The following is a 16,336-nucleotide window of genomic DNA, read 5'->3' as shown; positions in this document are numbered from 1 at the left end:
TATGTTGGCTTTAAAGGTAGCTGAGTGGAGTTGGTTTGTGAATATATTAAAAAGAAGAGGTCCTAGGATTGATCCTTACAGCATGCCTAAGGAGGTTGGGAGTGTGGAGGACTGATAGTTATGCCATTTGATGGACTGTTGGCGGTTATCTAAATAGCTTTTAAACCGGAGTAGGGTGGGGCTTTTAAGGTTGAGGTCAGAGAGACAAGACAGTAGTTTATTATGTGAGACTGTGTTGAATGCCTTGGATAAATCTAGAAAGGTAGATGAGACTAATTTACCTAGATTCCTGTGGGAGTTAATAGTATTGGTGAATTTGAGTAGGGCAGCGGTGGTGCTGTGGGATGGGCAAAATCCGTGTTGGGTTGAGGAGAGAAGGTTGTTGGTGAGGAGATAGGAGAGGAACTAGTGATGAATACATCTTTCTAGGATCTTAGAGAGGGGTGAGAGAATTGTAATTGGTTGATAGCTGAAAAGGTCTAGGGAGGGGCCACCTTTGTGGAGTGGTATGATATATGAGGTTTTCGACAGGGACGGAATGGTGTGTTTGGTGACGGATCTATTTATTAGAAGTGAAATAGGATAGGCTATAGCTGTGGATGCAATTTGGAGGTATTTGGGAGGAAGGTTATCGGCTGCAAGGATGGTTGGTTTGAGTTTGGCTAGGTGTTTTTGGATAGCAGAGGTAGGAACAGACTTAAGAGTAAAAGGTATGGTATTGATTTGGGCCTGAGGTGGTTGTGGGGTGTTGGAGAAAGTAATGTTGTTTAAGAGTTTGAGTATTGAGGAGGTGAAATAGTTATTAAAGCTGGAGGCTATTGAGGAGGTGAAATAGCTATTAAAGCTGCAGGCTATGTCCAGGTCTGTACCTGTTATATTGGGGGTGGGAGTGGTAGTTTTTCTGGGCTGTAGGATGTTATTTATTGTTGCCCAGAATTTTTGTGGCTTGGTACTGTATCTGTTTTGTTGAATGATATAGTAATTTTGTTTATCAAGCTTAACCTATTTTTTGGCTTTGTTCTGGAGCTCGTGAAATGTTTGTCTAGCTGTGGGTAATCTGGTGTGGCACCAGGTTTTCCAGGCATTATCCCTGGCTCTAAGTAGGGCTTTTGTGGTTTTCTGGAGCCAAGGGGTGGGGTTGCTATGTATTCTGATGGTTTTAAGGGGGTTAGTTGGTTGAGGATATTTAGGAATGTGGAGTTGAAGTAATCATCTGCTTTTTCCAATGAAAGGGTTTTGATGGGAGACCAGTTGCAATGTGGTCGCTCAGAGAGTTTGGTAGGGTGCCATATTGATGGGAAGTATTTGGTCGATTTGTGAGGATCCAATCGAGTATAGATTCTCTTTATGTGGCCTTATCAATGCATGTGGGAGTATCTACAAGTTGGATGAATTTATATAGGATAATGTGGTAGGTGGGGATGGGGGAGTGAATGGAGTTCCAGTCAATGTTTACGTCACCTAGCACAATAATTTCTTGACAGATGGAGTATGAGGCCCAGTGAAGTATGGATTCTAGGGTGGTTAGGTTGTCACCCGGGTTTATATGGATACCCAGTAGTTTTAGTTGCTTATGTTGCTTAAGGGAGAGTTTTGCAAACAGAGTCTCTGAATTGTTGAAGTTGGGGGAATCCTTTTGGAAGAGTTGGAGTTGTAGGTTGGGTATGTGAAGTTGAGTTAAGCTTCCACCTCTTTTATGTAGCTGGTCTGCCCTGAGAATATTATACCCAGGTGGGGTGATGGAATTATCTTTAATATGTGGTTTAAGCCACGTCTAATGAGAATAAAATCAGGGTTATATAAGGAGAAGGCAGTGTGAAAGTCCTCTATTTTATTCATGATACAGTGGGTATTCGTATTTAGTATCAGTAAGTCGATGGGTTTGTGCTTAGTTGGATAGTGATGGGTGCATGGCTTATTAGCAGGGGTTGGTGGCCCGGGGTTGGGGTGAATGTCTCCTCCTAATAGTAGCTGGATAGTTATACAGGTGATAGTTTTTAGGTAGTGGATGATTAGGTAGTGAAATTGCAGACTTGGTTGCTTTTTAGATGGATATAAATGGTACATGGGAGGGGCATGGTATATGGGGTGTTGGGTGTATATGGTGGGGTATATGCTTGTGTGAGTGGAGATGATAGTAATGTTCTGGGTTAGGGGTGGTGGATTTGGGGTGGATACAGTGAGTGATTGTGAGGCGATAAGAGGTTCTTATAGTGTATATGGAGAGACATGTGACTAGGGAGGTTAATCCCAGGAGGGTATAGTGGAGATGAGACTGGGGGTAATGAGACCTAGTGGGAATGAGGTTGTGGAGTTAGAGGAGGTATTCATATTTGGTGAGGGTGTGAGTTGGGTGAATAGGAGATATGGGTGTGGATATTGAACTAGTATGTGGGTTGGAGTGGTGGGAAGTGGAAGGGCGTGTGTAGATGGTGCTGAGGGATGTAATTATTGGATAATGGGAGGATGAAGGGAGTGTCACCTGCAGCTGGTCCACTTTTTATGTGGGGCAGAGATCATATTAGATGTGCTAGGATGTCAACTGCATTATGCAAACATACTAGGAAGTAGTTTCAGGCCATTATTTTTGATAAAATCACATTGAATAGGAATAATAAATCTGGTTGGCATGCAATTTTAGACAAACAGGAAAGGGGCTGGATTATTAAATTGGGGGGTTTATTTTTTCCATGACTCAGTGAATCTTTTTAGCCAATCATGTTGTAGTTTGGGATATTTAAACTGCATGTTTTGGGTTTGTTGTTAATTTAATGCACTGATGAAGGCTGGATAGACGAAACCAGTATGCTAATTTGTTACACTGAACGTTGAGTGCTGTTTTTATTTATTTATTTATTTTTTTATGTTTTCATTCATGGAGGATTTATAGCCGAGCACCTTGTCGTACTTGCGTGGATTTTGTGTTTTACTGGATATCATACAGTGGTGACACAGGTTATGCTTGAATGATTTGACCATCCTTTGTAATCATCATGTGGTCTGAACATCAGATCTGGTAACTCATCTATATGTTGTATGGTCAGTAATGGTGGGCCTCATTAAATGGATGGAGACCATACCTCATTGAGTAGTGTCTGTGGTAGTTGATGCTACAATGCTGCTTTTCAGTGCTAGCAAAAAATGTAAGCATCATGTTGAGGTAGTAACATCTAAGCAGACAGCCACCCCAAAGAAACATATACACACAAGTTTGTTCATATTCTTTGCTTGTACTGAATAAAGTGGGGTGGGTCAAAACCTGAGAAATGCCCATAACTTTGTCCTAGCTGCAAGTAACAGCACCCATATCCCAACATTTTCCCCAGTTCAGTAGTTACTTAAAAGCTCAACCAAAACAGATTAGATAAGTGGAGATTGTACACGTGGGGCTGCAGCAACTGAGGAGTTAGATGAAGTAGTCAGATGATAACTGCAACCAAGTGAATAAAACAATGGAAAATGAAAAATAAATTCTGATCCAATCATCAGCCATGTGTTCATGTATCAATGGTTTCTCAATTCTGCATTAAATAGCTGACAATCATCAGCCATGTGTTCATGTATCAATGGTTTCTCAATTCCCTTTGACTGCTGATAATAACAGTTTCAGATTAATTACTTTTTCTATCCAACAAGTTTAATCAATACAGTAAAGGATTCAGATTTTATGGCAAATGGCATGTACTCTCTATTTATTGCAAGTAATATCTCCATAGTCTTTGATATAATATTTTTTTGAACAGCCTCTCTAGGCCTTCAGCTTAAAGCTGGGAAGGTTTGAAGTGGTGCATATACAGATGGGGGAGGCAGGATTTGGCCATGACACTGACGGAAATCACTTGCTGTTCTTGATAAGTACCGTGGGAATGTTAACATCTGCCTAAGCTGTCACTACCTTAAAGATGGCAACTTGGTTTGATATCTCATCCAAAGGACATCACCTCAGGAGTTAAGTTCTCCCCCTCAAGCATGCCACTGTGTAAATAGTGGTACATGAAAGCAAGTATATATATATAGGGAAATTATCCCAGCAATGAAGCTGAATCTGCATCCTGCTCAGCCAATGGCATTCCTGTCATAGAGAACATAAACCACAAAGAGAAATAAAAAGATATGAAAATTATGGAAGCAAATGCTAATCCTAATGTAAACTTAGCATTATATTCTCAGATCTTGTTGACATTGCAGATGCATGCCAACATGTTATGTAATGTTAAAGTAAATATTATTGGTGATCTAATGCTTTTATACTTCCTGATTTGTGTAATGCAAACATCCGTTTTTTTTTCTTTGTCTTAGAAAGTGTATACATTTCTGTGAGCCATTACAAGTCTTGCAGAAGCAATGATTTATAATAGCGCAGCTTGCAAAGACAGCACAGTGTTACTGAAATAAGTGGTATGGCATTTTACCTCCTGTTAATTGTGAATAATTTATTACCAGTCAACAGTTTAAAGTCACTTTATGTCTAAACTGTACTTCTAATAATCACATTCAGTTCCTTTATTATACACAATGGATGAAGAGAATTATATTTTACTTGAAAGGCTTTAATTTCACAAAGCAATAGCTAGTTCTAAAAAGATATTAATTTAATTTTAAAAGGTTTGAAGTCCCTCATACTAAATTTCATTTGTCATTTTGCAAATAAGCACTGGATAAATGGACAGTGCAGGTGAACAATAAAAAAGGGAATTTAAGTTCCCACTTTACCCTGTCACCTATGATATGTGGTAATGCTTTTAAGTGAAGATAATTATGTTTTTTTCCTTGATTATATTTTCCAAGTTCACTGCATTTAATGTTGGGTTGGTTTATAAATCCATGACACTTTGCTAGATGAAGTGTCTGTCCCAAGGTGATTGTTACAGCCAAGTGTTTAGACATGTCTTTTTTGTCAGTGGAAGTTCTGAGTGATTCTTAATGTTGATAAAAATTGTGACTTCCACATGTTAAATGTTTAGCTAGCCAAGTCATGAAGCACACAGCTGGCCTGGACTCCTAAAGGTTAGAGTAGTGTAGTGCATTCTGTCAGCTGAGAAGATCAGTGGTCCAGCCATACGAACACTTGATGAAGCTTGTACGATCATGAGTTTTTAGATCATTTTATAATTACTGCAGTTCATTTAATCAGAGTGTGCTGAATTGTGCAGACAGGAGGTGCACTTCCTTTGTTTTTTCCATTTTTTTCTACTGTAACCACAGAGTGGGTACATATATAATTTAGACGATTGTGGGTAACACACCTCCTACATCGAGGAGTCAAAGTTGTGCTTGCCCCCAAAAAATATTTTTCAATTTATGTTGACTGTATTACACTTTTTGGACCTAAGGAAAGACATCAGGGTATATAGCCTACTGGCAGAGCTAGCCTCATGTAATGTTGAAAACCCACGGACAGGAATATTGCAGTAGGAATACAGCCAGCATCCCATCTTTGCGTCAAAAAACATCAGTTGTGCTGTAACATAACATTGTTCTGTAACATTCAAAAGAAATAAAATCTCATTATGTATGTAAGGTATGTAAGGTATACTATCCCATACAGCATTGCGACTTGTGCTATGTAAGATTAAAAAACAGGACAATCAGGTACTGCTTTACTTCACACACCCAATGCTGTTTCACCTATGCATAGATATCACAAATGTAGATACATTATGCAACTCTTTCCTGCCAATGTGTGTATAACAGTGACATGCATTTTGCTTTCACAAATCACTAAGACAGTTACAGCAGATGTTTATCAGTTATGCCTTTGTACACACAAGGTAGAACAACAATCTGCATTAAATGGCATGCTGATGAGTATACAGCATTATTCGTTCTTTCATTCTATGACATTCATTTTATCTTATTCAGTCACATGGGTGACAGATCCTGTCACTGCAAATTATGGACATAAGGCAAAGAACCAGTCCTGTTCAGAATGTTAGTCCATCGCAAGGAAAACACACACATGCACATGTAGGTTCATAGATTCATGTAGGCAATTGATCTGCAGACCATTTCAAGCTTAGTCAAAAAACACTATTTAGAGTTTCCCTCTAGCCTCAATAAAGGAAAGACAATATTGACCGGGAGGAGATTTCAGGCTGCCCATCCAATTATCTAGGTTAACCTTGAAGGTGGCAATGGTGCTATTCTGTTTGACACGTAATAGAAGTTTGTTCCAGAGGTGAGGGATTCATTGAGATATGAATCTATCATGCCATGTCTTATTTATCTGCTGATGAAGGTTTAGTTCCTTTAACTGAATATTTAATGCACCATTATTTCTGCAAAGGAATAGGAGGATGTCAAATAGGGCTGAATATTTCGTGGCATGAAAGGCTAGACATAAATTACCACAAAGGAGCCTGTAAGAGACTGAGTACAGAGAAAGGGCTGCCAGTCTATCCTGGTAACTAAGATTTTTCAGGGCACTGATCTTTTTAGTTATGAATCCCAGAGGTCTCTGACATTGTGTGATATATTTTGACAAATACGTGCCAACAGAGAAAGAAACTTGTGCTGTATTTCTTTGAATACGGCTTTTGGTGCAGCCAACATATTTTTTTGTTTGCCTTATTTTGTATTATATCTTTGATTTGCTCAGGTAAACGTGATCTGCAGGCTTGCTTATTGTACTCCGGATGGACTTTTAATAGCTATCTGTACAGAGGGATACATTAGTTTCCTCTGTTTGCCTTTACTTTTTTGTACAGTGTTATGTTACTTTTAGTTCCTTGTTTCCTTTCAGGGTTATACTACTGGCAGATGAAGTTTGAATTCTTTAGATTCAACTCATGATCAGAGCTCCTCCATAAGAAACCAATGGCTTGATGTGCCAATAGTGATTTCTTTTTGAGGGAATTTCCTCTTTCTTCAAGTTAGGGCAACAATGGTGGTGGCATGTATAGGTTTGGAGGGTGCAGGAGGCTTGCCTCCCTGTAAAAAGATTTTAAAAGTGGTTTTTGACAAGATGTTTTCTGGAATTTCAGTTTGGATTTCCGATCTCCAGTGCACATGCCTTTACCCACTCATATTAGAAGCTCCTATCACTTTTTTAATTGCTACTACTTCCCCTCAAATTGTGATAGGTCCACAGATGAATTAGTTTGCATTTTTATTGAATTTAAGTCACCAGATATTAGACCATTACTCCACTCTTGCCACAGTCTTTCCAACTTCTTTTCTGTAATTTTTATACTTTTGTACATATTACTCAATTTTATAGCCTTGCCTACCAAGACATTTTTATTTATTTAACATTTGTTTGCAAGGAAAGTCCAATTGGGACAGAGCCCATTTTCAGCAGAGGCCTTTGACTATCTTTAAAAATTGCTTACTAGGAAAGTCCAAGTGGCAGACAGCCCATTTTCAGTGGAGGCATGGGGAGAAATGCTCAAGATGCATGCCTTTGGAACATGGAAGGAATTTAGAGCACCTGGAGGGAACCCACCCAAATAAAGGGAGGATATTTAGACTCCAAACAGAAGGCACCCCAGCCAAGAATCATACCTGTTTTGAGGTGACAATGCTAACCACTGCACCACTGTGCCACCTGCAAAAAAAAAAAAATCCCTCTATATCATCTAGCAGGGTGGGCCTTAGTACAGGCTCATGTGACATCCAATTAGTAACCAGGGACAACCTGCAATAAATAATGTTGGATGGACACAAAATTAATTGTTGTTAGATGGTCCACAAGTATCTATCCTTCTTCAGAAATACTTTGAAAACTTGAAAGAAAATAATGTTTGGTGATTTTTTTAGCATAACAAGCATAAAGGGGCTTTTAGAAATAAATCATTTAAGATAAACCATTATTTACAAAGAAGCCATGTTTTTTATGGATTTACCAGACTGCAGCTACTGATTGGTTTGACTTGGTTTGAAGTGGCAAAATATTAGCATTCTTATGTTACCCTTTAGATAGGCAGCCCAAATCCAGAAACCAAAACCACCCACACATTCACATGTTTGGGTGCATGCATACACACACACATACACACACACACACACACACACACACACACACACACGCACACACACACACACACACACACACACACACACACACACACACACATACACCATGGATTCAGTAGCCAGTCTGGAGAACTGAGATAAAACAAAGAAACTGTCAAACTCTCAGAGTGAATAGTTTGCTACTGAAAACCATAGTGCTTTATCTTTTTTGACTGAATGATTTCTTCATTTCTTTTGTTTACCAATATAACTGTTGACAGGACCATTAATGAGGAGTGTAACTGGATTTCAGATCTTGCAAAGATCAGATGTACAGTGTGATGTCCCCACACTGGGTGAGTAATCAAGGAGCCTGAATCTTGGCCACTGACACTGGAGAGGGATGTTCACTTGGAATACAAATGGATACACACTGTATTTCCAGATGCAGACCTCTCTACATCAAGCACAGTTTCCCTTAAGAACACACAAGAAACACAGTCAGCCCAGGGTCTGGGTTTCTTTATATCTGTAGGTCTCCAATAAGACTCCCCACTGGTGCAAATGTAGGGTTAAGTCCTCAGCCAAGTGTCCATGCCAAGTCCTCCAGTACCCTCTCTGTGAAACCAGTGCTTTGTGTCCTTGCTCTAAGTAACTGACACACATATACTGTGAGATTTGATTTTACACACACACACACACACACACACACACACACACACACACACACACACGCACGCACGCACGCACGCACGCACGCACACACACACACACACACACACCTGGGAAAGGCTGGCATAGATTTAGCTGTTGTGCCCCCTTCAGCCCAGAGTATAAGGTAGTTGTCACTGCTACCAGACACTCCACAATCAACTACTCTAAGGCCCTTAGAAAAGGGTGTCCAATTATCCTGTATAATATTAATAGTAATACAAATGGTAGTAGTTGACTAAGACAGCTAAGCCTTCTGGAGTGACCCACACAGTGTCACCAAATAAATATAAGCACTCTCAAAGGTTAAATACTTTCTAAAATAACGAGCCACAATAAAAGCTTTAAATACATTTATTAATAAATAATAACAGAGCATGAAAATACTGAATATATATTTACAGTAACCCACAGATATCAAGTCACAGGAACTATTGAAAATATCATTAATGGATACACTCAGACAAATAAAGAAAAACAATGTCTAAACTAAGCTTCACTATGTTTTCCTGACTGAATCTAGGAGAATTACTCTTTCCTACTTACTTAATAGAGCAAGGCAGATGATGTGGTGAATGGTCCTCCTTGTTGTCAGGCCCAAGACAGAATACTCAGTACTGAGAGATTTCCCACTGGTTAGGGGTCACTACAGCAGAACTCCGGTTCGCTAATGATTGGCAGTGAATTTTTATGGTTTTGAGTTTCCAGCCCAGCACCCAACCTTCAAAGAAGGCACACCCACACATGCTCGCACCTACCTGCAAGTCTTTAAATTCATTTGACCACAGGGAGGACATGCAGACTCTGCACAGAAGGCGCTCCAGTTGAGAATCAAACCGGAGAACATCTTGCTGTGAGACAACTGACAGATTTCCCACTGTAATATCTAAAACATAATTTCCAAGATGGCTGGCAGAATGACCTCATCTGGTCATCTGACTCTAGGTTCTCACAGTATCCCCCTTTGAAGCTGAGGTAGGAATTTAGCATAGACAGCTACAATACACATCTACATGTTTATGGCAGGGCCCTGGAGTCATGAGAAAGTTACAGTACTTCCCCTCTTCTTTACAGAGGCTATTAAACTATGGCCTCTCCCAGACCTACTGACTGCGGTCCCATTCAGCACAATGGGTTGCTGTGTTGATGGCTTAACAGCTAATTTAATTTCAAGTATTTTCCAAAAGTAATTGGACTGAGATTAACTGCTTCTCTTCCAGTGTCCTTTGCTAACATATATACATATAGTCTCACATGTATATCCTTCTCCATCCAACAGGACCAACTGTTGATACATTTTTTAACACTAGCAACTTTACAAACACATTTTGATTTTCAAATGCTATACAGTTCTAATACATATGTAACATAAGCATTTCTGCAAATCAGTTTGATATTGAAATGCTGTGCAGTTACAATACATTTGTAACACAAGCATCTTGTTTAAATCAGTTTGATATTTAAAGGACATATCATTCTTTACAGAACCCCAGTTGGATATGCTGGCACTAGTTCATATTGTCACGTCCAGAGTCATTGTTAACTTATTAATTTATTTATTTATTGATTGATTTATTTATTCTTAGTGGGATAGAGCACTTATAAAAAAATGCCCACCTGCAGGCTCAAGCAACAGGAAGAAACACAGATACTAATAGTAAATGATAGAACATAGCTATTTAGAGATAAGACATTAACAAGCAAAAACTGGCAACATACACTTTGGAAAATTAATAGTAATATATTACATAATTGTAAAAGAGTTGGTAAAACAGAACATGTGATTAAGCATATTGGAGTGTATTCATGCTGAATTGTTGAAGCTGTACTATATATACTTACAAAATAGGTACCTTGCAAGTCAGTATGAAGTAATACTTGAGAGGTGTAGGACAGATGACTACAGGATGTAGAAGTGTTAGTTTGGTGATATGACCTGTACTGTGTTCTTTAAACAGAATTTGCTTGAGCTGTGCTTGAAATTTGATCAACAACGTGTTTGTCCTTGATGCTGGGAAGATCCAAAGGTTGTATGTGCACTTCGTAATTATGTGGTACAGGTGGGATATTAAACCAACAGCATAACTGTCTGACTATTTTTTGACATTTGTTTTCAGTCTTCCCTTCTACAGCTGTGTACTGTTTATGTAAAAGTTTAATGTTATTTGGGATACTTTGGAGGCCAGACAGATAGTATTGACATGCTTTAGACCCCATGAGGTGTTGTGCTTTTTTTTAGACTGCCTTTAGGAACAAGTGTATACCATATAACCTCCAACTGCCTGATCTAGTTAGTATCATATTTAAAACTATACACCTGATATACTACACTACCCTTTACCATGCTGTAATATGTCTCTCTGTCTGTCTAGTTAGCTAGCTATATACATATTTTGTGTACTTTTTTTGGGATAACTTTCATTACATTACACTAATTATTTTAAATTAACCCTAGTTCAAACAGATCATGAGCTTATTAGATGAAAAAAGTAATTTGGTGCAGATTCAAAAGATATTGCAGCTTCTTGGTCTCCAGTATCATGATCAGCTCTCAGGCTGCCCATATATCTGTCGGGTTTCTTCAGTGGACTTCCACATCTTGAATATTTTGTAAGACTATTCAGTTTTGAAGTTAATATTTCTTTTGGAACAGTATCTTGCTACACTATAGCTTTCCTCGGTGACATGATTTCAGGAACCTTTACCTGCAGCTTTTGCAGTTAGTATGCAGGTAGTATGCTCACCTTTGGGGTCAGAAGGCTGTGAATTCTATTCCTACACCGGGAAGATGGATTGCTGACACTGCAGTACAGCATAAGGGGTTGTGGCATTCCTGTGTTTGGTGTCCTTTGGTAATAAACCAAGGCCCTGTCTGCCTGAGTTGATGGTTGCTCATGTGGATGTAAAATATATCCCAGCACCTCTGAAAAAGTGCAGGGGAAAGTTCCCTGAGGATCTGGCCAAATTTCCCATAGTAGTATAAATGTTCTCCTGTTCGATTCTTGGCTGGAGCGCCTTCTGTGTGGAGTCTGCATGTCCTCCCCATGGTCGAGTGACGTAAAAGACATGCAGGTAAGTGTGTGCTTGAATGGGTGTGCCTTCCTTGAAGGTTGGGCATTGGGCTGGCAACTCGGCACTGTAAAAATCTACTTCCAATCATTAGCGGACTGGAGTTCTGCTGTGGTGACCCCTAACCGGGGAAAGCCGAAAGATTTTTAGTATAAATGCCACCTTGGGTCTCTCCTGAAAAGACACTACTACCCTAATGGGACTAACTTGGTCAACAAAAGGATAACTAAATAAATAAGTTAATGTTACAGATTTGATAACTGCATTTTTTAAGATGGCATATGAAATATTGCTTTTTCACATTTTTTATTGCCAGCATTTCATTAGGTAATGAGCATTCTCTGTCTTACATTTGGCTCCAACCACAGTATGAATTAGAATAATAGTGACTATATACTTATGTGACAGCTGTCAAGAAAACAACACACTAAAAGCACACAGGAAGAAAAAATCAAGAGCTACCATATTTCTCCTAATCTATTATCTGCAGTGAGAGATTTAGGGCAAAAGTATAGAACTTTCTTAAGGCATCTCAATAAACAGCAGCTTCTATGGAGAACAGTCCTATGAAGCTTATTAACAGCATGAGAAATCAAGATATTAGTACACTACCCAACCAAACTATACCTCTCAACTTCTTTGATCAAGGAAAACAGAAAAAGTCAAAAATGAATGTTGGCTGAAGATCCAAAATTTGGAGCAATTTGTTAGTTAATAGAATACCAGAGTTTGCATCAACATGCATTTTCTGAAAAAAACGAAGTATGAAACTCTAGTGTTTTACTTGACTGGCTGACTGTAACCCTCAGTGATTTCTAAGAAAATCAAATATTTTATTAGGGCCAGGGGAAAAAATATGAGCCAAAATCAGGGGCATTCTGTAAAATCAGGGATAGATGAGAACTACGAGAAAGACACTGATATGGAATACCACTGTTGTTAGGGAAATGCTGATCTAACATTTTAAGGAAATTCCTTTTTTATTGAGAAAATCTGGGATTTGGAGTAGTTATTGTTGGGGTGGTAGATAGTAAACATCAATCTTAAAAGAAAGGAGCATAATTAATAATAGGTTGCCACAGGATAATTCCCAGTCTATAACCCAGGTGACCCAAGTTTGATTAACAGCTTGTTACTTGATGACATGACAGCATGGATGTGTCCATCCTGGTGGGATCCCCAGACAGTCTTAGCTGCTGTTCCCAGACATAATCCCTGCTGGAAAGAAGGGGCAGACTCATATGGCTGGAGGCTACTGCAGGAATGATGTGGGCATGGCCACTCAAGCTGGTGATGGTAACCCTTGACAGCCTCCTGCATAGGAGCATGATGCAAACTATTAGAAGAGCACAGGTTGTCCTACTGTGACATAGGTGCCCATATCACCATCCAAGAGGAGGAATTAGGGTCACTCTTACAAAAATGCTGTTATGGGCACGATATCAATGAGAGCGGCAACTTCCTCAAAATTTGTGTGGATTGCAGCACCTCTAGATGGCGCTTGTCATAGGGGATCAGAGAGATAAAAAAGATTCTCACTCCTAGGGAACAAATGGACTTGAGTCCAAAGGAACGAGGCGTGATACTTGACAGACAGTGTTGGAAAACAATCCAGTAAAACATTAATAACTGCATCCTTTCCAAAAAAATTTACTTTTTTTTAATTACTTTTTCAGTACAAACAGAGAAATACACATATAGACACACAGACACACACAAACACACAGACACATGCACACACACACGCGCACACACAAACATGCACACACACACACACACACACACACACACACACACACACACACACACACACACACACACACACACACACACACACATACAGACAAACACACACAGTTTGTGATCCTTGTTAATTGTCAAATTTTGGCCACTGTCACTACTCTAAAATTATTCTGTCATAACTTAATCCTACAGCATTTTTAACAATGACTATATTTTATACAGGTCTTCATGTGCTGATTGACCTATTGGTTGCAATGTTGACTTGCTTTTGGATGTGTGGTTATAAAATGCCAAATACTTTAATAAGAAAGAAAGAAAGAAAGAAAGAAAAAGCAGCAAATGAAAGCCACTTTTATCAAAGGAAATTCCTCCGTGTTGAAATGTTTGCATTGAAAATGATAACATCTCCACAAGATCAGAATTTGAAGCCTAAAATAATGTTACTGCTTCATCATCAGTAACCCTAAGTCTAAGAATCCACAATTATTTCTGTCTGCAGTCAGGATTCATCAGAGCTTGTGTTGTGTATTTTGTTTGTGAGAATTTTAAAAGACATAGCCTTGGCACATCATTACTCTTACAGATTAAAAGGCATCGTGATGATTCAAAGATGGCCGCCATTCTTTAAACACTGCAAGTCTACAGCTCTTCATATATCAGATATGAAAATCAACCCTGTGGAGATATCACAAGATTTAATACGCTAATTGGCAGCAATAACTAAAGTACTAGGATCTATCTTCACTTCTGAGAGGAAAAAATAGAGAAAAAATATTTTGTAGCAGCAGGATTGGAACTGATGGTCAGCCTGACTCTGAACAGAGCAACAAACAAAGGAATTATATATCTCTCAGCTGAAACCTTACTCCTGGTATATATACATTTACAGTGTATCAAAATGTCAAAAGAAGATAAAACTATGGAAATCACAACTTCTAAAACTAAACTATCAGCCTTGCAATCTCCGGAAAAAGAAGCTATTTTTAAAAGACAGAAAACAGTTACACAAAGGGAGACTGCAAAAACAGGAATAACAAACAAACCAGATCAACCGGTCAGCATGGAGGAAATTAAATCAGCATTGTTACCTATTCAAGAAGCCTTAAAAGATTTATCAACTCAAATGCTTACGTTTAGTGCCACATGTAATCAAATTTTGGAAAGGATGGATAAATCAGAAACCAGAATAGCTGAAAATGAGGATAAAATAATAATGCTTACGAAAAAAACAGAATCTCATGATGCAGACATTCAAACCATGCAAAATAAAATTTTAGACCTGGAAGCAAGATCCAGACGGAATAATATAATAATTACAGGAATCCAGAAACAATTCAATACAATGATTTTAATGCTGCCATAATACAAATACTTGAAACACTGTTTAAGGACTCTGACAGTGTTAAACAGATTGTTATAGAAAGAGCACATAGAGCAATCAGAGAATCATTTGCTTCAAATGCACCTAGACCAGTCTATGCCAAAATACTGAATTACCAAGATGCAAGCAAAATACTTCTAACTATTAAAAAGAATGGTGGATTTATCATGTGGCAAAATAACAAAATTTCCATGACACAGGACTTACCAATACAAATAAGGCAATCCAGGAAAATGCTAGCTCCATACTGCAAGTTTTTGATTGAAAAAAACATCAGATTTCAAATGAAGTTTCCCAATACTTTAATTTTCACAGTGGATGGTACTAAATATTCAATAATCACTAAAAAAGAAGCAAAACCTACCTTTTTGAAGCTTTTCAAGGCACTGCCACCTTCAGAAGTTTGATCAAAGTATCCAAGCTTTTCTTTCAGCATCAGACAGACTGGGACTCCATAATTACAATGATCCGAGGCTTTATAACTCTTTGTTTGTTCTTTTCTTTCTACCAGGCCCTGGGAAACACTTGATTACCTCTTATCTCGAAGTTCCAGCATGTCCACTAGGCTTTTCCAAGGATTTATGGCTTCAACGATCGTAAACAAGCCACGAAGTAGCAGGAAGTCCTTTGGAGGCTGCAGGGGGACTGATTTCAATGTAGCGCATCCAGGAGGTCCATCTGCGAACTGGTTCCCCGTCGTGAAATCGAAATAAAGAAAACAAGCTCATCAAGCAGGAAGGACTCTAGGGAAGCTGTAGAAACTGTTTGGATCTAAAAACGAAGCTTCCTGGACATATTTGGAGGGTAAATGGCTTCAGTGTGGTATGAGGAAATGTACAGCTGTACAGGTAGGAAATACTATTGTGAATGGGCTGGTTAAAATAGAAGGGTATTACATTGTATAGTGATAGAATATGGTAATTATGTCTCTATTTCTTTTTTTTCTTAGATAGGTTTTTTCACTTTTAATTAGGAAAATGTATGTGTATGCTTTGTTCAATAGAGTAACATGATGGTGTTAGTATAACAAATGTTATGAAAAACTGTGAACTTGAAATGTTTAAAATGTCACATTTAGTTTTTCCTTCTCTATAGTATTTTTAAATGTATTTTATATGGACACAATTATTTAGCCAAATGCTTTGTGTAGTACATTTTTTATTGTTACTTATAGTATTTTACAAGTTTTAGCAGACTGTTACCTTTGGAGGAAGACAATTAACTAAAGCAGTTAGAACATTTAAACAAAAATAAGCTTAGGATTGTCTTGCAATGTTTAACAACTGTTGGCTTTCTCTGGGAATTAATAATTAATATTGTATATGACAAGAAGTTAAAATCTATTATTGTTATTGCTGGTTATCAATATTGTGAGGTATTAGTTAAACTGGATTTTCATACAACAATTAGTAAATGTGTTTGACTATATAAAATATGTCCAGAGCTGTAGTTAGGTAGTTAGTAGTGTTTATTAGGGAA

This window comes from Protopterus annectens, chromosome 1.part1 (assembly GCF_019279795.1).
Source record: "Protopterus annectens isolate FY-2018-M chromosome 1.part1, PAN1.0, whole genome shotgun sequence".
Taxonomy (NCBI): domain Eukaryota; kingdom Metazoa; phylum Chordata; order Ceratodontiformes; family Protopteridae; genus Protopterus; species Protopterus annectens.
The sequence above is the reverse complement of the archived record's forward strand: the minus strand, read 5'-3'. Positions refer to the sequence as shown.